The following is a 22,216-nucleotide window of genomic DNA, read 5'->3' as shown; positions in this document are numbered from 1 at the left end:
TAGCCGAGTCCCGTTGCGTTGTTTCCGATGCCAAGGGTGTCAATGTCGCGATGGGAATGCCGTTTCGGACACATTCTTGGTGTGGATAGGAAGAGCGGCTCCAGGAGGTTGCTTGTTCGATGTTCAGAATTGTTATCACATTCTCAAATCACATCTACAAAGCTTCAGAACAGCACCGTTAGTTTGACTGTTGAAAGAAATAAAAATTCTGCCCAATCCCAGCAACTCCTCAATTGTGCATATGCCATTAATCAGCAAGAGCCTGTGGAACGAAATGAAAACGATCTTTCACATGTAAAAACATAAAATAAATAATACCTGATTGCTTCACTACTCTCACCAACAGTTTGCTTTGGTGTTGCTGTATTGATCGACGCTGCGAAAGGTTCGAAGTTCCAGCAATAAATAATTCGCACACTAAGCACAACCCAACAACCCTGCGGTTTACCTTCAAGGGGAGCCTACTGCGATGCCTTTGATTTCGGGGTTTTAATGGAATCTGCTTGCCATGGGTTTTCCGGCGGGATTTACGACGGCTTAATCAATGAACGCCAGCGTCCCGCGGGGATACGGAACGGATTTGGGTTTGGTTTACGTTTTTACGTCGGTGCAGAAAATTATGATTAGCCTGTCTTTTCTATTATTCACCTACGATCGTTTCCGTTGCGCGGGCACCTCTTTCGGGTCTCTAGTCGGCTGACAGGCCGTTACGTAAACAAGGGATTGAAGTAGAATGACAGGAATTGGCAGAGATTCGCATAATTTCTCCAAGGAGTCGATTATTTGGCACAGTTCCATTCGATCCAGCGTTTCAGTCTGTAAATGGACGACTTCCTTCAGAGCTTCCACCGTCCAGCCGTCCAACAACGTCAGAAATGTATCCATCTTTCTGGGGATCGGTGAGATCGGCGACGTCGATCTAACCTAGAAATGCAACGGTGCAGTGACGCCATCCCAGCACATCCAGAGGTTCGAAGGAGAGAGGTAGAATCACACACTGCGAGGCGTACCGTGGCGTGGAGGGTTCATCAAACTCCAAACTAAGGGATCGCGACGATGGAGTGGTGTCAAGAGAGCGTTCGGGAAGAAAACGATCAGGGGGTGGCCTCTCGAGCGTTGTTGACGAAACATAGTATAGATAGAAACAACGATGGAGCGGCACGGGTGTTGAAACATAATAATTCACGTCGTCAACATTTGGCGTTAGATCTACGACGACTCCCCCCGCCTACCGAATGCTGGGCGAAGCAGCGAGGCTGGATGCGCCTCGACACACCCCAACGCGTCATGATCGCTGGCTCACGCGAACACGTGGGGATACCGTTTCCAAAACACGCCACGCCGAGCCTCGGTAAACCGTCAAAACATTCAACAACACACAACCGAGCCTGACGTGCTTTCAATCGCTCGCAACCCTTGAGGGTAGAAAGATCTAAAGGAAAGGCACGGAAAAGAACCTCGCAGACCTCGGTAGATTCCATGGATATATGAGTCCTTACTTCGGAAGCGCGCCAGCCAGTCAGCTTGGAACCGATGTTTCGATGATCGACGGTGGGTTGGATAAATTTCTTTCGATTTTCTTTTAAATCGAGCTCGATCGTACGAGGAGAGTGTGAAAGTCTCCGCAAGAAGTCAAGAGCTACTTAACATTCCCAACGTTTCTTCGGCGAGACTCATGAAACGGGAAGAGACTCGTGAACGGCTCCCATTCAAACACAACGATGACCTTCGAAACGGCACCAGACCTTCTGTCGCTTGTTCACTGACCTCTCAACGGCCCTGATCCCAACCCCGCTCCAACAGGCAACTTCACACCCATTGCGTCAGAGTGCAAGCGTAACCTTAAACATGGCCGCAAGACAGGTTGCGGTTATGAGTCGGCTAAATAGTACATACATTATGCACATTTAACCCGGCGGGTGCATCAACGACCTCCGGACAACATAAATGGTTGGTTTTCGTTGTTGTATAAAGACTCGCTGCCTTCCCTTTTTGTTCTTTCTTCGTCCGTCCCTTAGTTGCATAACCATTCAGAGGACGACATCGTCCAGGATGTGCGTGATGTATTTTCAGAAAAGACAAAAACACAAAATCACAATTTCAGAACGTGAGTTTGACACTTTCATGCCGATAACTGGTAGGAAAAAATTTAAATGCATCGAACGTACCGCTATTGCCAGAGGATATTTGGAGAGTGCTTGCGGAGGTTCTTGCTTTTACATGGGAGTCGTTACCAGTCGTGGCCAATGTTGGAGTTACGTGAGAATCCGCGTTGGTGGTCTCGCTACTTGCCAAGTGATTGGAATTCCCAAAACGACTTCATGAGGTTCTCGGTGGTTGACCGGAAGGTGAATAGCGCAAAAAGACATGATCCGATACCTCAACCAAACTATTGGTCGATTCTCGCGAGACTCAGGCCCAAGAATGTCCCAACAGACTTACCTGAATAATGACCGGTGCACACTTCTCCTTCACTAGGCTTGGCTGTCTATAGTTGATGCTTTCCCACTATCTGTAGACCACAACGGGTGCTAAAAGCTATTCCGTTAAGCGTTTCCGTTAATTTCCGTTTGTGCCGTGGCTGAATGCCAGAACCTCAACACTCGATAGTCTGGAAAGTCGTAAAAATTTTCTCAACGGTGTTAAACGTGGCGAAAGGCATCTTGGGTGGGTTTGACAACGCTTAATCTGGGCATTAATGGTTTAAGAAGACCCTTCTTTCCCGCTCGTGATAGTGGAGACTCCCGTCCTCAAAGAAGTTTAAGAAGAAAAATGGTTTCGTGGAAAAACCTGCCATTTGGACCTGATGGTGGGTTCCATTTTCCGATCAATTCCGCATGTTTCATGTAATGGATTGATTGAACAGACTTAACGGCGTTTTCTGAATCGATAACCCGAAAACTACACTTTAATGAGATGCTTTCCCCTAAAAGCATTTACGATGGCGTCTCTTTCTTTACCAGTACCATACGGTGACCTTTTGAAGCTGAAGCTAAAGGTAAAGGAAACGGCGACCTGTTATTGCATGTGAATTGCATCCTCGTGGCAGTTGGGAAACACTATGTTTGACAGCAGCTCTTCCAATATTGCAGAAAATGACTGGATCACTCATCCACCTCTTAACCTACTCACTAACACCAACCCAAGCACATAGACGCAAAACACACCATTACCGAAAGCCCACTATTCAGCTTTGGTGCACAACTTTGGCGCGCTGGCGACCGACCGGAAAATTATCATAATAGTAATTTTCATCCATTTTTCCGTCGCACAAAACAAAACAGAGGGAGAGGGAAATACTTTTCACCTTTTTCCAAGTTCTGATATGGATCATTTTCCTGTTAGACAAAATTGACGGCACTGAGTTCAATTCATTGTACTGATGTTAGGCAACGGGAAGAGACTAAATGCGGACAAGCTACATTGTTGTGACGGATTTTGATCAATCCTTTCATTTCTATAGTCCGGAAATCATGCGCATAAAATGCTTTGCCTTTCGAGAAAGGTAAAGGTACCAGCCTACACAGACCCATCAAACAGGGTAAAACAAAATGTCTGTATACACAAAGAGATTTCACCGTTTTTTTGATGTTTTGTAAATTCATTGCATTTTTTATAGAGATGCAATAATTGTTACACTTGATGCTTATATTTGGAACTTAAAAGTGCAATCGATCGGAAAGGAAAATTTTGGTAAGTGTTCGCCGACAATCGTAGTATTGCGATCTTTGCTTCCCGTGAAGAGCGCACTTGCGGTGCGTTAAGGTGATCCTGAAGTGCGTGATCTAGGAGCTTGGACAGCCGTGGATGAATTGAGCTGAGGTAAGTGAAACGGTAAAATGTGATATATGAAGTAGCAATAAAGTTTCACCTTTTTTTGAAGATATAAAATATAATTATTTTATTCATTTCCCTACCTGAAAGAAACCATATTGATGATGATGGTGAGTCCCACCAGATATTTGGTATTTATTAGAATGTATGCACCATCGAAATGATGATTTCAGAAGTAAACCGGGATTTTAAGTTAGTACGTTCTTGTAGGTAACAAACGGTATGGTCCGAAGACAAACGATTTATTTGAATGACAGGAGGCTCCATACAGTACCTCAATCTGCGCACAAAACTGCTTGCTTCCACATCTGACGTTTGAGGCGTATCGCCCGAAATGGAAGCAAATGTCTATTTTGAACACCATCCGATTACGACAAGTCTCAGACAAGCATTGACCCTGGAAACTGAGCAGGGCTACATCAAAGAGAGAGTCATGTGAAGGTCAGAATACATTAATCTTACTTACTTACTTATCCGAAACCGCTCACGGTCGCTCGCCTAACTGGTCCAATTCCGCCTCCTCTGTCTTTGAGGATAGCTTAAAAGGACTTTACGGGCTGGGTCGTTCGGTGCCATTCGCATGACATGGCCATCCCACCGAAGCCTGGATCTAATTCGCTGTACGACAGTGAGGTCTCCTCGTAAAGCCCGTCATTATATCGGCTCCTCCATTGTCCCTCCTCACATACGGGGCCAAAAATCCTCCTGAGCATCTTCCTCTCGGACACGGCTAGGAGGGTTTCGTCCGATTGGGAGGGTGTCCAATAAATACGTCACTTAAGTGTAATATCACCTATGAGGTACTGTTGACTTGATGATGTATATGTAATACACTTCAATACAGACTCTTCTGTGTTGAAAATGCTGAATCTGTGATTGTAATACTAACACGTGAATGAAAACTTCCGTGTGAAGTTACTACTAGTCTGGAGCTATTAATGTAATATCTGAAAGTGTATAAAGACATCCTGTTCCACATTTGCCTAATCATGTAGCTACTATATTAGGAGTTGTTAGTTAAGGGTAATGTCGGTCCGATCTTGTAAACCCCATATCCGAAAAGGTGTGTAAACTCCTCAGTGATTGCATTTAAGATCCAATCATGTAAATTTGATATCCGAAAGAGTGTTGAGACCCATCTGGTAGGGTATTGCTGACCAGATGACGTAGACGTTACATCCGTTGGGGTGTGGGTTACTGTAAACTTATACAGGTCACGGCAGAGCAGCTTTGCTCAGAATCGTTTCGATTTTTTTTGTACTGTATGTCTATCAAATGATCGACATGTTTTGGTGTAATCACTTTCGACGTATCAACCTGTGATTCTTATTAACGAAAGTGTCAAAATACTGTTTATTACATATTCCCGGAACAATGTTTCTCATGTGTGTCCATGTGAATCTTACCATTGAAAAATGACCGGTTTTCTAAAAAATAATTAAAAGTACGATTCGCTTCCGCATTACACCCTTTTTGGGGGGTAGTTGATCCTAGCTACTCATGCTGGTCCCTCACTCTGTCTAAAGCACTGCCAGCAATACGGAGAGAAATCTGGCAGCTGGTTGTTGAGCAGTCGGTTGGTTATGTCTTCAATTTCTTTGAAAAATTATGAAATTCCATAAACAGCTCTGGACGGAAAAAGGTTCGCGTGTGGGAATGCCACTGCTTTTGAAAACTCGAAAGCAGGTTCTCTACACATCCCGCGGTGAATTGGTTTTTAAATGCCTGTAACGACCGCAACGTGAAAAAGTGCGTATCGCGGAGTCACGACGCAGCATCGAAGCATGAAGAAGATCGAAAGCGAACCAGCTGCCCAATCGGAGAATGGAAAGTAAGCAAGCAGGCTCCGCGAGCCCACAAATCATTCTGACAGATCTCAACTGTGGAAACTATGCGTAGTGGCGGAATTGGTGGAGGTTTTGTTGTTTTCGTCAAGCACAGCATTATTCCGATGATTCTTTTCGACTGGTTCTAGCACCAACGTTCATGCTTTGGGTCGCGTGTGGCGACTATGTGCATCGAAAGTGCATCCCCCAGCAACGGATGGGGAAAACTGATTATTTTTAAATCAACATAATTATCCCACGATGCGTGGTGTAATTTAAATTCTGCTGATCGATAAAGATCGAGACCAAACTGGGAGAAAACCACATCTGAAGGACGTTCGGAATAGTTTCTCCTCGTTTCCACTTCACTCCAAAGGTCTTATTGGAACACATCTCCTCACCCACACATTTTCCCAGGGCAATTAGTCACCGATCGCTTTTCCGTTAACTAATTTGCATCCACAAAGACGCAGATCTAACGATTCTTCATGCACACGTGTGGAGCGAAGAAGAGCGCATCTTAGAACGATTTGAGACAGATTCATGCGACATAAGATCGTGCGAGAATAGGCGCAAACGCAGTCAATGTGCGTGTGTAACGACGTCTCAAAATCTAACACAAGACGACGACGACGAGTACGATGGCGATGACGATTGCGTGGGGCTGTACATAATTATAAGTTTATCTCTTATTGTAGTCTACATCGTCTTCTGAGGTTGCGTTCAGGACAAAGCTGGTATCTGTTTCTAATGGAAAAGAAAAACGAAAGATACAAAACCCAACTGGAGTCGGGAGCGATTGAGGATCGATTGTTTCGTGCTCAGTTTAGCAGCGACGGTGTCTTATACCCTTATAACACGTGCATGTTTACTGCTATTCGGGCTTAGAAATTTTCCGCCCGCTCATGTATAATCCAACATTCTATCATAAGGAGTTTGAAGTTCTTGAAGGATGAATAGAGAAAAAGCTAGCAAACCGCCTGTTTAACACCAAATTTTGAGCGATTTAATGGTAAACTTTTGGGCACGAGTGACAGTGAAAACCCAAGTTTAATAAAGGTACTAAGCATAAAAATCGATCATCTGTTCTCCACCATTTGCAAATATGAAAATAGAAACGGAGAAACGATAAAATACTCTCGTCTTCTAATTCAGAACGGAATAAATTAACGAATGATGGAACGAATTCTGGGATGGAAAGTACAGGATTTGTCGAATAGAACGAGCGAAATTTTAGCCTTCTTAATGCAGACTCCCGACAGCAGGCACCTCACAAAACCAAGGAAGATTTGTTATTTTTTACTTTTTATTTTATTTTGTTATTTGGATAGTTACAAAACTTTTAAAACTTTTATTTAAACTCTTTTATTCTTGCATCAGGTCTACAGGATATGTGTGTTTTTTTTCAAAGATTTCATTTTAGTTATTTATTAACTTGTTACATTTTTCAGTGCAAGACCTAGTTCATTTCATTTTGCATAAACATGTTTATCACAAAAGAATCTTGCAGACTTGTCGCACATGATAATTCTATTTAAATCGGTGCATTCAGCTACAATCAAAGGTTATTTTGCATATCGTTCATGACGTGAACTTCGGTTTGTTTAAATTTGTTGGTTCCCAAAGCTACGGATCGATAGAAACCACGGCCAAATTCGTGAAGCCACAGGGCGATCTTTGTTGAACACTTCTGCCTGTCTATAATTACATTTCCATCTTATTTCTTGTTCGTTATTTTTCTTATTTCTGATTCAGTCCACTCCGTCGTGAATCATAAATTGATTTCTCCGTCCACTTAACAGTCCCTTCCACTGGGAGTGATAAATCATCTTGTCGCCACTTTTGGTCTCGACCGAAACATCCAAGGCGGTTTTGTTGGAGATGGTCTTCATGTGGTCCATGAAGATGGTCTTCTTCATTCGCGCCTTCGTACTGCAGAGACCTTGGCGAAACGAGTCCGGCAATCCTTGTCCTTAACCTTCGATCGGCTTTGAACGGACACATGTTTCGCGTTCCTTAGAACATAAATTAGAAGCACGATTCGATGAACACGAGATGATGAAGAGATGCATTCCTGTTCCACATAGCATAAGGAATGGAAAGAGCAATTTGTGATAGAATCTTAAAGAATTTCTTTACGCTCCCGCGGGGGCGATAAGAGCAGATCGCGATCGTTCATCGAATGGTTATTGATTTTAATGATTCACCCTTCCGACGATGGCAAGCAATGTGGGCAGCTTAAAGAATGTTTTTATATTATCAGAACTTCAACTGAAGTTCCTGAACAACTGAAGCTATGACAGTATTAATCATCAAAAACTTGTCGTTTCTTTGTTACATTTAACGAAGATAATAAGAAGCAGTAGGTACAAAAATGACTTAAAAGACGCTTATTATTCATTTCAAAATCCTTATCTCCAACCATAGCCAGGCTGCAAAAACAAAATGTTCTGCTCTTAATGGACTGATAAGCGACGTCAAGAACAATACCTATGAGTTACATCCTTTCCATATGGTTTTGTGGTAGTGCTCCATTCTACCAAGTTCTTCGGCAAGTCTTCTGCGGTTCGACCTCAGCTTATTAGTCATCGTCGAGTAATTCTCCCCATGTGCATGTGTCCCATCGGTGTATTATTCTTTTCCTATCCCCGCTCTTCCCTTGTTTGGTGAAAATACATCCGCCTTGCTATTCTGTGGCAGCATAAATAAGCTGCTCCCAACGGATACAGTGTCTCCTCGGGAAGTGAGTGAGAGTCCGGCGTTCGTTCGCTGAGGACACAAATCAAAAGTGATGGAGAATAAATTCTACACCACTCTCCTCCCGTGATATCGTCGTACCATTCGGTTGGAAGTGCACTGCCTAACTCTGGTAATGGTCAAGACAAAGTGCACGAAGAGATGAAGTACACGCTGCGACAATTGATCATAGAGCAGCGTCTTGCGCTGGATCGTGCGATCGCGGTCGCAAAAGGCAGCGAACTTCGGGGAATGGTAAACATTGAGGTACAGGTCCTTGTTGCCTTTGTGGTGGACTTACCAGAAGGACAGCTTTGGACAAACCCTTTGCGGGCGCTAATTGATCCCTGTATGAAGGCATCCTTACTAGGGAGAGGTGTATTTATATCTTTTTCTTCATCCAGTCCGCTGATATCTTACTCACTGCTCTAATCCGACAAATTAACCGATCCACCTAATCCAGGCTGTTTCTCGGGAAGGTCGGACGCTATCCGACACAGACCAGTGCAAAAGCGAACTCATTTATTAATGATGATTTATCGGTTTCTAAATCGAACAGTCCCCGGGGTCCTGGCGTATGGCAATAATAATTCATCGGAAAAGTATCACAATGAAGACCTTGGGAACATGATGATTTGCTCTAATTATATCGACGGGACGGTAAATCTTGCGTCAATGTCGCTTTGGCAGGCGTACGGAACGCGGTTTAATACGCTCCCTGGGGTCGTTCCTTGTGGCCAATTGAAGCATCGAGAACGCTGTGCCGTTCTGGGGGACTTTGATTTACGAGGTAATTTGCTAATTTGATCCGACACCTCGATGGGTTGATCCTGTTTGCTGAGCCCGAACAGTCGAGAATGGGAAAATGTAAATTAATTAGCGATAATCGTTTGCGAAACATAATAATCAGTTGTACGAAATGCAGTTATGTTTTTAGGATTAATACTAAATTAAATATTTAAAGAAAGTGTTGTTCGTGATAAATTAAACTTTTTAAGTAATTCAATGTTCGCTTCTTAAATGCCTCTGTGAACCCTAGCAAATGTTTGCTCGGACCCTAGTTGGACGTGAAATGCTTCAAATTTAAGCCAAACAGTTCAACTCAGAGGCGACTCTTGGTTTGCATGATGAGCGACTATGATTTGATTTAACTCTGTGTTTTTTAGTTCAACGTTCTCTAAAACACTATTTGTGTGCATTTTTAATTAAATTGAACTTTTCGTTTCATTCCAACTATGGGTTTCAAACAACTTCGTGAAACATCAACTCTAGTCCATAAATCATTCGTCTGGTCGATTGTTGTAATGAATATGCATTAGCCAAGGGTTGTTCGCAGACCTACAGTTTTGCCGGAGGATATTTGATCAAAAATGGATTTGCTAACAAGGATGCATGAGAGACTGAATGAGTTGGGGTGTAGGAGCGTTACTGTAGGACAGTTAGAAAAGAAAATATTGAGAAATGGCACTATGTTAGAGACAAAATTTGCATCAAAAGCTCTACTTTGGGCTTGAGATGGAAGTTCGGATAGAAGGCGAACAAACGTGATTGTTTTTTGTTTATGCTTACTGATCTTTTATGTAAACCTGTTTCCTACACAAAGATAGATAGCTTCATTCATTTTTGAAAAAAAATTGCTACTCTAATTGCTTAACCCCCTGCAACAGTTCTCATAGGAAAATTCTTGTATTAAAAAAAAAAAATATTCTTATTCCGATTGCTGGAGCGTTTTACACCTTTTCGCAAGTTTTTTCTTGTGCTGTAAAACGACATTCTCGCAAAACCTTGCCATAACACTATGCGTCCATAACTATCATCCTACGTACAGCGAATATGCACAGCAAAAGAATAATAGGGTAAATTTATGTTGCTTGCGGTTGTAATATTTCGCTTACCGTGGAGCGCGGTTTCTGACGCGGGCTGTAAAGATGGATCGGTTTTGGTCTGTTTCAGGTTCACTGCATACGGCTCGGGGATGGGCTGGTCTAGCTGTCAACGTTTGACCAAACCTCGAAGCCACTCGGCGCGGACGTGCAGACCAACTCCCAGTTCCGTGACGGTGAGTTCGTTATGTTTCAAAGCGATACGGGAAAACAAACGGTGACAGTTCCATCTCCTTCAAAAGACCTCAAAAGGATTGTTAGGGAAAGAAATTATAAAATGTTCATAGGAAAACATATGAGTACAATCAGCATTCCGTTTTATTTTCCCCACTCCCAAAAACGGAATGAAATCGATTGGCAATCAAAATTTTGACATCCTTCAGACCCGACGAGCCGAGCCCACGTTCCGACTGGTTGAAATGCATCCATGCGATCGGTAATGTTCCATCCAAGGTCTAGGTGAATGCTCCCCGTAAACCAATGGCCCATAAATTTCCCTATGCCACATCCCACCACACCGCTGGAATGCTTCCTCCCATCCTGGGTTCGCACTTTTGTATCCCTCGCTCGTTGCGCATCAAATGTCAATCGAGACTGGGGCGCGATCAGTTAGCCCATGGCCTTTCCTGTAGCTTGTCAGCTAGTTAGTCGGGAATCGTTTCATTTCCCCCATTGTGGTTCCACAAAACGACGTGGAAAACCCGGGCTGCAGTCGGGATTCGTTCGATCGGTTCGATTGCATTCACAATTCGTTCCAATTGGCAGAGAAACACACTGGAACGACTGTCTTTTACAGAGATGCATCGGAAATGGGAATGGGTAGGCTCAGTACGAACACCCGAGAAAACATCCCAAGACATGTATATGATCAACGCTGTTGGCCTGAGAACTTTTAATATAAGGATGAGTAGGATATTGCGTTTTATTGTAACTTCAAATCAAGAACATTTTATTGTAAGGCTTATGTTTACTGAAGATGGTATATTCATCATGTGAAAGTAATAATAAACTATGTCATGAATGCTTGAAAAATACTGAAAATATGAAAATGATTAGATAAATAAAGAATTTTAAACAGAACAAACTGTTCAAATTTACAAAAACGATTCCGTCATGATTGGAACAAGGTAAAAATCAAACAAATCCTTCTACCACAGAACGGATAGTAGATTAAAAACGCAATCGCTTATGTAATCACGTAAAACAGGGAATACAAATAAAACAAATACATGCAGGTTAGAGCATTTTCTTTGACGTAACCAACCATCACTGTTTCTGACAGTTCCTTCAATAAGATCTCGCCAGCATTCGCAAACCCACAAAGACACGAAGGGTAGAAAATGCAAACCGAAAGTTCGCCAGACTCGTCCATGTCACCCATTAGTCACCCAGCGGGAAGCGAGCTTTGCGAATACGTTCCTGCATTCAATCGAGTGAAGTCCGGGATGAAATCGCCTACTGCATCGGGAAAGGAAGAAGGTGATGAGTCCGACGTTGACGCGTTTTGACGATTCTATGCCCGCGTCCGAGTCCTTGACGTGCTGAAAAGCGTTCGCCTGCATGCAACGGCCACGGTAATTGCACACCTCACACGGTGCAATTGCACTCCGCACAGTCTGTTGTGAACACGGTTTTGCATTCCCATCGTTCGAGGCTAATAAATCATTTCGTCACTCGAATGCTGGTTCACAATATTTGCCTGTGGGGTTGTGATAGTAAAGGACTTATTTTCTCGCCCTGTTGACGGAATTTAAATCTCCACGTCTAGCGAGATGCACCAATTCATACGCAAGGTCAGATGTTTAGCATCCTTTAGGAACTTTTATGAGCACACTTGAAAAGAGCTTCATTTTCGCAATCATTCCACACCATGCAATCATCATAAACATTTTCAAGTCTCTTTGTGCTCAATCTTCTCCGTCCACCCTTTTTTTTGCATTAATGTTTAGTTTTCCTCCATACTTCGGGAAAGCCGAGATAATTTGACGGTTGCGATAACTGCGCAAGCCCGGCGAATCCGAAGTTGCAAATGGGAAGCCCTTTCCTAATCGTTGGCTATGTTAATTTGATTAAACGATTTCGACACGAAAACTGTACCAATCTTCCTTCGGGACTGGTTTTCACGGTCAAATAAGAGGATACGTGACCACACGCAAAAACTAAAAAGCAAATGCAAACGACTCTCACGAAACATCAATCTTGTTAGGTAAAAGAAAAAAGAAAATCTAAAAAAATATCTCCATCAGGTCGTGTGCCCTTCGGCAGGTTCTTCCCAAAGCGCAGCCGAATGTTAAGATGAGCATGTAAAGTTTATTGATTTATAATAATTATCGATCGTTAAACATTGTTTTGTTTTTCGGGTTCATGGGCTGTGGTCGCATTTAAATCTCTCGCCAACAATCTTGCCGATATCGCGTTGTGGTGATGTTTTCGGGTCGTTCTCGGGTGCTCAACAACTTTGCACCGTTTTGCAAGTCCGAACACCAAACGTATCAAGGGCGGAGAAGGAATTTCGATTCCGCGGGGATCGTTTAAGGTGAAGGCTACTGCACCGAGCGACGGTGGCCTTGACGATGCCGTGAAGGTGACCATTATGGGCAGCGTCGATCGTGATCGACTTCGACAGTGTTTTCCATGGCCCTCGCATGTTTAAGTTCCTATCAACCGGTCCTGGTGGAGCTTCTGTGTCAAAATTTTGAAAAAAGCTGGCGCCTAAAAAAACAAAATCACTTCTATAGTGTGTCAAAAGAAATATTTTTTCAAGTTTTTCAACATCCCGTAAGTAGTTGTTAGTTTAAAAAGTTTATTTTGAACATTTCGAGGTTCTTTTTACGTCAAGGCCCCGATCCGAGTTGTGTTCCGTCTCCGGCTGTGAGCAACCTGTAATTTACATGCAGCATGAATATTCTGCAATGAAATTGAAAGCTTTCTAGCAAAAGCTTGGTTTTGTGAAAAACGGCCACCTTGACTCGATCAAAATGAGTCGTTTGGAAGAACTTTGTCTTTAACGCCGACGGGCATAGGTCAACCCTCGTGGTGTCTGGACGATTTGCGAACATAAACACCGTTCTTGGGAAGAAACCAACACCACAAAACAGCTCTGTCTGCGGTTGCTAACGTTGTGGCGCGTAGGATAATTTATGAATAATTGTTGCATCCCCGTTCTCGCACCGGTGATGGCTTAAGACTCGCTCAGGCATCGCCTTCGTTCTCTACAAATAGAGCACAATGTATGCGTTGGGATATTGCTGGGCAATAACAATAATAATAACTCTGCGCCATTGTTTGCGGAGGCAGAGAAAAGATGCGCAACCTCTGCTAGCGATGAACCGCTGGGAGCAACGTACCCTCAAAATGGGTTGTCGATCAGCAAGAAATCGTTCCATCCAAGATCCAAGCACAATCCCTTGAAGAATATTCTAGCCGAGGACCGCAATTAGCTGTGTCATCGTCGTAAAATTGATGAATATTCATTCGTCCGTGACGGAAGGATTTACTTGCTGGTTCTTGCGTCCGGCGAGAGGCGAAACGCATCCCTCTGTGTGAGCCTTTCATCGTCGTTGAGCTGTTATGGGAAATAATTGAAAAGGAATACACTCGGTTCTTCACAAGCCAGCGGTAAGCAAAAAGCAACGTACGATTTGTCCAAGGAGTGGAGAGTGTTTGGCTGTTAAAAACCATAACAATTTAATGCAAGATTTATTAGAATATTGCATTCTGATATGAACCATTTGAAAAAGAAACTAGAATCGTTTGAACAGAATATTTGTATGAAACGTGTATTTCAAGTCACAATTCCAACGGAAATAATATGGTTGATTCAAGTTGTAAAAATCGTTTAAGATTTTCTAATTGAAATAATATTGGCTATTTTTATTGCAAATGAGAAAGGCACTGTGGATAACCTATGGGCTTAGATTATTAAATAATAATAATAAATATTCAACCCTTTGGGATGTTTTATGAATAAAAGAAAACTAGAAGATTTATGAAATTCATAGAAACGTGTTTTATTTTACTGTTACCTAATGAACATATTTCAATTTTGAATTGATCATACCAAAGCAGTTTAACGTCTTTTAATTCATAAATGTTTTGTTGAAAAGTGTGAAAACTCTCTCTCTTGCATCATGCCAACTATTTCCTTCACTTGAGAGTAAAGAAAAACGAAAGCGAGTGAAATTAATTCACTTGAATGCACCGAACCGCGCAGTTTAGCGCTCTCGAAAGGGTTTCACGGCCATTAGAAGACTTGGTTGCATACACCGTTGCATTCCGTGTTTTTTCCTTCACTTTCTAATAAGAATGCACTCCGCATGAGAAAATGCCTATGCCAACACCTTTTCGCTACATTAGTAATATGGCGCAGGGAAATTGTGTAAAACGACATAACGTCGAAGAGGAAAGCTGACGATAAACGTCGATGGATGTTTAATCTATCTCATTCTATTTTCTCCATATATCGAAAATGGTGTACAGCTTGCCATCACAGCGAAGATGCTTAAACACGAAAAACCAACGAACTATTAACCGACTGAGGTAAATAACATTTTCCCTCTGAGAATACTCAACTCAAAGAATTTTCTTAACCATCCTTCGTATGACGAAGTAAACAGATCTAGGGCAGTGGAACCCCGTTAAGGGAAGAATAATTTAGAACAAACTTCTTCTAATGAAGCGAATTCGAGCAATTTCGATAAAACTACGGACCTATTTTCAGAAAAAAGTGGCTCCCTCTCATTGATCCAGTCCAAACAACCACTCATTAGCTGGAAGTATTCGGTGGCAAATGTGGAAGGAACCAGACAACCATCAGCCACCTCCGATACGCTGTGACGGAAGCCCATTATGGATTTGTTCTCCCTAGTTAACGGAGATTCGTCGGCTAAACCTTGGATCGGTGAGATTCCTACAAACCCTGACGAACGGTGTTTCATCGGAATGGCGGTTGTAAACGGAGACGCCTTGGCTTCGCCCGAGAACACGAATCGAGCCATGTTCTCGTTCAAAAAAGACGTTCGAAGCAATGAAAGAAAACCGTACGATCGATCCATAAATCCCATAAATACCGTCAATTATCCCGACGCGGAATTGCCCTTTTCCCTGGGATTTATTTACGTTCGGGCGAGGCTTCTGGAGGGCTCGTGTGGAGGGGATCTTGAACCTTAACACCAGGTCGTCACCATTGAGCCATCGGTCGGCGATCGGTCAGCTTATCTCCCGGTGCCAACACTCCATACGCACGAAACTAACAAATTAAAGAGCAATAATAAACACACATATTTCACCCCGAACCAAGAACCGGCCACTCTTTCGGACCCGGAGGGCCTCAAAGAACCTACAACGAACGTGTAGCGTAGTCCACGGAGGAAAAGAATGAGCCATAAACTATGCAATCACCGCAATTATCCTACCTTCGCGATGGTTTGGATTTGGATATAGAAACTGGGAAATGTGTTCGAGGAATGGAATGTAATCTAAGAACGCCTTATTTTCCCAACAATGTTAAATGCTATAAAATCGTTTTTCTTTAAAAAAAATCTATACTAAATGCAAAAACACAACTGCAATAGTCGAAACCGAAGATTACGTGAATCACAATAAAACCACAAATACCAGCTTTGATTCCAGCTGCGAAAATTATTTTTGGTTTATGATCAAAGGATGCTTTTAGAAATAAAAATAATAAAATAAACCATAGTAAAGTGGTACTTGCTAGTGTTATTCTCAACTTCTATGTGAATGTGACGAAATCTACAATTAGCGAAGGCTTCTAGATTACTTATTAAAATTTAGTTTTGTTGTGATCCACGAAAACAAAATTTAATTTTAATTACAAGCCTTATATTCAAAGCTTTCAAATTCCTTAACTAGTCTTTTCAATAAAAAACCGCACCTTTCCATCTGTTTTAAGCATTAACATTTTCCACTCGAGCGGCGTCGATACGGCGCCCAGCCGGTTGAAGCTGGTGAGCCGGTCTGTCTTACTCAATTTGCAGTTCTTGATCCATGCGCTTCAACGTTCAAAGAGACATTTTTATATTTACGATGAATTGATTAATGAACTACATAACTGTAAACTTTTTCTGCGTTATTTGCAGCTTTTTGAAATGTATGGCAACATCTAATAGGACATGTCAAAAACGCATTGCTTTCATTGAAACTGCCTATGCTTGACATATTCGAAAATTCTGTTGTTTTTTTTGCAAATGCATGCTTGTTTACAATTGATACTGTTCAACTCTGATTATATACCGGACCATCTTTCCATTAGTTCGTCATGGTTCTTGGCAATAATTTTTATAGGATACAGTAAAATGTTCCGTTATTGACCGGTTACAATTTAGTACTTGTCGATCTTTGAATAAAATTGATCAAGTCTATAGAAATTTTGTTTAAATATGAAGGAAACCCTTGAAGATTCAGGCCCCCTTGCGAGCTCGGGGCCCACCGCGGCCACTTAGTCTCAACACCGTTAAATCCGCTTAGGCGTTTACCAATTTGGTCAATTTCGCCTCGAGTTGCTGGTTCGCGCAGGCGAAAACGCTTTCGAGTGCAAAGGGTTAATACTCCGCATTTAAGCACTATCAGGAAGTAATTTGTTTCCAACGCAAGCTACCGACAGTTTAACGAACGGTCAGGGATCAGATTTCATATTTGAAAATTTCTTTCCCATTTCTTCTTTTTCAGGCATTCTGATTCGTGCAAAATTCTTCTCGTTAGGGCTTTGTTAGGTAAGCAAATATAATATAAAACGTTAATGGGAGTCGGCATTGTAAAGTTTAGTGTTTTTATTTTAGCAATCTCGTTTCACAGAAAATTGTTACTAATTTGTCCACCAATCTGTCGCTGGGACTTTTAATTTATTTTGGTGAGAGTTCTGACAAATGAGGTTCGTTTCGAATCTTCGTTGCCTGAGAATTTTGTTTGCTTGAGTTTGGTGTTTTACAAAAAACACACACATCTCCGAACGTTGTGTACCTGGTCGTATTGGTTCATATCGAGTTTGTCTTACTCTTTCCAATATTCATTAAGATTACGATCGGCGTCGGTTGTCCATTTTCTGCCCGGACCACACCCAAACGCTGGGCGTAGCATAATTTATTCCGCTTCGTATTTCTTCATCATCGTACAATTAGTTAATTATGTATTTTTACAGCTCAACCACTTGTTTACCTTCCTCTTTCCACTCGAGTTTTCCATTTCCTTCGATCGACGTGTCAAAAGATATATGACCGGGCCGTTTAATATCGGTTTAAGCTGCAATTTCGCTGGCACCGATCCTCGCGTCTTCCGTCGATCTTTGCGTCGATGTCGAGTGTCGGCTTCAAACCCGAAGACTTCATACTGATCGCCACTCGATCGGCTTGCGGCCCTTCGTAAACTTTTACTCAGTCAGGTTTGGATTCTTCGATGATGCAATTCTTGATTAAAAACTACCATGTAATGCGTTTTCCTGACCAGGCCTCCCTGGAAGGATTAATCCACCGCCGTAAGAGCGTTATACGTTGTGCAGTTTGCCTTTTTTTTCTTTTGCCCTCTTCCTCCATCCTTCGACGGTCATTTCCATCCCGCGGTTACGATTTGCGATGTCTGATTATGAAATATGTTTACGCGGAAGGGTAGCCCACCGATGGTCCGAGTTGGTTGCGCATTGCGGGAGGCGAAGCGTTTGTGGGCAGCTAATCTGCGCCATCGTCGGGTAAGTCGCCAGCCAGTCAGTCAGTCAGTCAGTCAGTCATTCGGTCGGATACGCAAAATCCCTTCACACACGCGGGGGATGGAGGCGAAGGAGGTAAGTAGGGTGTTGATTACCCGCGTCAATGCATAATCGGGGCACATAAACACACGCGTCTATATGGGTATGCTAATGCGCATCGAAAATCGTCGATCGATACGGTTGCATTGATTGAATCGACCGGTTTTATTTCCTTCAATAGAAGCCTAATGCTTCCCTATATTTCGAACAGATGTTCATACGATTATCTTCGAAAGGCATCAAGCCAACATATTTAAAACTTACAAATAGGGATTGAATCATATTTCACGATTATCTGCTATGATAACTCAGTACATTAAAACTGTGTGAACATTGTTTTGTATGTAAAGGATAGGAATTATTATGAAAATGTACTGAAAATTCGTCAGTTTGTTTTGGTTTATTTGAGTATCTGTTTATTATTTATGTTTATTGTAACAAAGCTGCAGACATTTTTAAACTGTTGCATGACGATGTTTTGTGAGATAAACATATTTCTTGCAATTTCCATGGCTCAAGAACAGTTTCTTCAATAGCTCTTTTTGTAGGGTTTCGGATAGTTTTGAAATGCTTCCTATACTCTCCAAGCAACATTTATTTATAACATTTTAATGAACGTGCGAACCAAAAACATAAGTAAACTAATATACAAGGAAACACCTAAGAATTGCAAAACACCATCTGTTCTTTGTTTGCAAAAGTATCTTCAAATACTTTGAAGTTTAGCAAATTGACAAACAAACATTTTACTTAGGTTCAACATGTTTTCACTAATTTTTTAATCTTTTAAACATCTTGTATGTCTCATATTTAGAAAAGAATACTTTGGCACGTGCCAGGGAACAACATGGCGCGATCGAAACGAGCGAGAACCATTTTGTTAGCGAATGTATGTATCACAAGATGAAACAACTGTTATTGTGTTTACAACGTTTAGGCATTCCCCACGCGTTCTTTACACCTTCGACGGAGTCGTACTAGCGTCACGGTAATCCTTCCTTCCGGCATCACTCGCACTGCCTACCCCGTCCTTCATCCCCTTTCCCGAGACATAATTGCGTATAAAATATCTGCTACGCATCCTGTAACATCGGTTCGCAAAAACCGTTCGGAAAGCAAATGAGTTCAATTCCATTCCTCCCCGGCTGGAGGTATACACCGGAGGAGATAATGTGTAATAAGTGCGCTCTGGAGCTCCCGTGGGCTTCTGTTGGTGTTGTTGCGGATGCTGGGACGAAGAGACAAGATAACCCGAACTGGCAAGACCCGAGGTGGCAGCTACTGTGTAAAGGCAGACAAAGCGTAGAATTGGCGGGACATTTAGTTGCATCGGTGGTGTCCGAGACCGGGTCCGGTACTGACTGTCCGCGTCCTCCATTTCTTCCTGCGTGTTTCTCCTCGGGATGGTACTCAATATCAGCCTAAGTACAAGATGATAGCCGCTTGATTACGAAACAATTGCTAGAGCACCCCTGCCAGGAGCGCGGACCCTTACCACAAGACACGGACAAAGGTGAAACTGGTGGAAGGCTGGGGTTGCGTGGATTGCCACGAGGAACCAGAACCACCCGTGGGTGCCCAAGGGTGCGCGCCGCGAGCCTGTTCTAGTTCTATTTACGGTCTGCCCCAGGGCTCTGGCGAGTTCGCGAATGAAAGGTGCCAATGGATGAAGCTGGTCCGCGAGATAATTAAAACAACAGCTAGTTATTGCGGTTAACGGATCTTTGGTTGTGCCCTCCACATCACCCTTCCCTGGCGGGCTATTTTACGGTGGCAAAAGTTCGTTCCGTGGCGCGCGCAGACTCCTCCACGGCGTAAAAACAAACTGGCTGCTCTCGACGGATTTCTGCCGTTCCGCGGTTTGGTGGTTTGACGATTTAGTTGCTTAGTCGATACACCTCCAGGGAACAATCTGTATTTATTTTCATTCGACTTTTTTTCTATTCTCGCCAACAGGGCCAACGGCGAAACGCAGCCACACTTTGCTCCCATTCATTTGTGAGTATGATTTGGAAATGTTTGTTCTTCTGCTGCCTTTTCATGTACGAACGTCGGCACGTCGGAATGTACTTTTTTAATTCTTTCTCCTGCTTCTTCTTGTGCTAGGAAGAAGGCGATGTTGTTTTCTTTCGCATGGGCTCCAGTAGCCGTTACGATTGAATTCGAATTTCGCTTCATCGTAACGGCATCGAGGAAACCGAACGTCACTGTCACTGTCACTCGAAGAGTTTGGGGTTGTTCGGCTACCAGAACCGCTTTTCTACCGAGAGAAATGACCAGAAGCTGGCGTGGGGAATCAAGCATAGTCAGTAGCGTTTCAATTAAAATACACCCAGAAGCTGTTTGAGACCAGCAACAATTGAGTCACAAGATGCAAAGTGTATGAAAATGACGATTATTTGTTCTGTCATCAAATTCACTGTAAAACTTACCAGTATAAACGTAGCAAAAAAATCTGCATCTTTGGTGATGATCCTTCATCTGGCTCTGAATACTATTTGATTTCATTTCATACGCTAACAGTAAAACTTTTGTTGAACCTAAAACCAAGCACACGTTTACTTAAATTACGTGAATTGTTTGAGTAGTTCATTTTTTATTGCTCTTGAATACATTAATCAATTCGTTTTTTTACTAGTGCTGGTTCAAGCAGCTTGACAAAACAATCCATTGTCTTATTTTTTAAATTAATGCTTACTATATCTGATTCACATTGATTCGATTCTCATTTCCAATCTTTTATGGCATCACATCTAAGATGATTGAAGCTTCCAATCAACGACAAGTGGTGTTGCTTATTGGGTAAACTTTAAAGTAATTTAAGTTCTATTTAAAAATAGAAGCAGTTCAAGAACAACATTTCAAATAATCTCATTTGCAATGCAATCAAATAATGCAAAATGCAGAAGCTGCTTTTACTGTTCCTCATTCCAGTAATGTAAACAATCATTCTTGCTGCGTAATCGAAAGTACTAGTTCATAAGGAATAGCAGAAAATCTTAAATGCCTCTCACACTCACTGTAAAGTCTCTTCCTCAGTGTCAGCTGTTTACCGGCCGAAAGGACCACCGATTTCAACCTTCAGTATCCCAATCCGGTTTCTGTGTTTCACACTATGCTTCTCCTCGCAGCGATATTTGCGGCCCAACGTGATGCTATAATGGTGAAAATTGTAAGTACTTGGTCGTGCCTCGGACACCGAACGAACATTGGACGCGACCGGTAGCTCCCAGGACTCCCAGATCGTAAACCAGTACGGAAGCCTTCGGGAATGGGATGAGATACATTTTTCTTCCCGTCATGGCTCTGGCTGCAGCCATCATCACCTGGCGATAATTATGATCATCATTAATTGCACTTATCATAACAGAAAATATCTCATCTTTTAATTAGATCACCCTCTAACGACGCGGGTTGTTCTGAGGGTTTTCATTACACCTTCTCTCGGACGGTTCTAGCCAAGCGTTGTAATTTTATCGACGATTGCTACAAGAAGCTGACCAAGAAATACAAGTTGGCTACTGAGCGAATCAAGTGTGAGGTAGCACTTGGTTGAATCTATCGATAATTGTTAACCCTAGGTCGATTCTCAGAGTCTCCGTCATTCACCTGATTAGGTGATTTTTCACCGACCTGCTCGAAATCAATCGAGTGTTTCAGCTGATAAGCGTTTGATGGTGGCTAACGGTAATCCTTAAATATGCTTCAGATCAAAAGCCAAACAAATCAATCAAACGAAACATTAAAATATGACATCCAGTTCTGGCCGGTTGAGGTGGATACAATTTTAAAACAGTTTGTTCGTTTATCGTCCACCGCTTCATCACTTGCTTATGCATCTTGCAGGGACCGCTAGAAGAGAAAAAAATTCAAACAACCAATCCCCGTTAGGAGTTGTCAAACTACAATGATACAAAACGAAGATAAACAGACTCTGGCGTTTGATGAATCATTTCATTGCTTGAAAAACACCGCCAGCCAAAGAGACAGAAAGAGAGAAACAACACTTGACACGCTCATCCTTAAATTGAAACATTTTGACAGTCCCTCCCTTTATTGACGATCAATGTGGCGCATAATTAACCGGAAATCTCCTCACCTTGTGGTGAGGGGAGAAATCTTTCCAAATCTAAGAAGGAAAAAAGCCAATTGAAATAAGATTGTAGGAAGGAGGAACG

The sequence above is a fragment of the Anopheles coustani genome, chromosome 3, assembly GCF_943734705.1.
Source record: "Anopheles coustani chromosome 3, idAnoCousDA_361_x.2, whole genome shotgun sequence".
Classification (NCBI taxonomy): domain Eukaryota; kingdom Metazoa; phylum Arthropoda; class Insecta; order Diptera; family Culicidae; genus Anopheles; species Anopheles coustani.
This window is presented reverse-complemented; position numbering follows the sequence as displayed.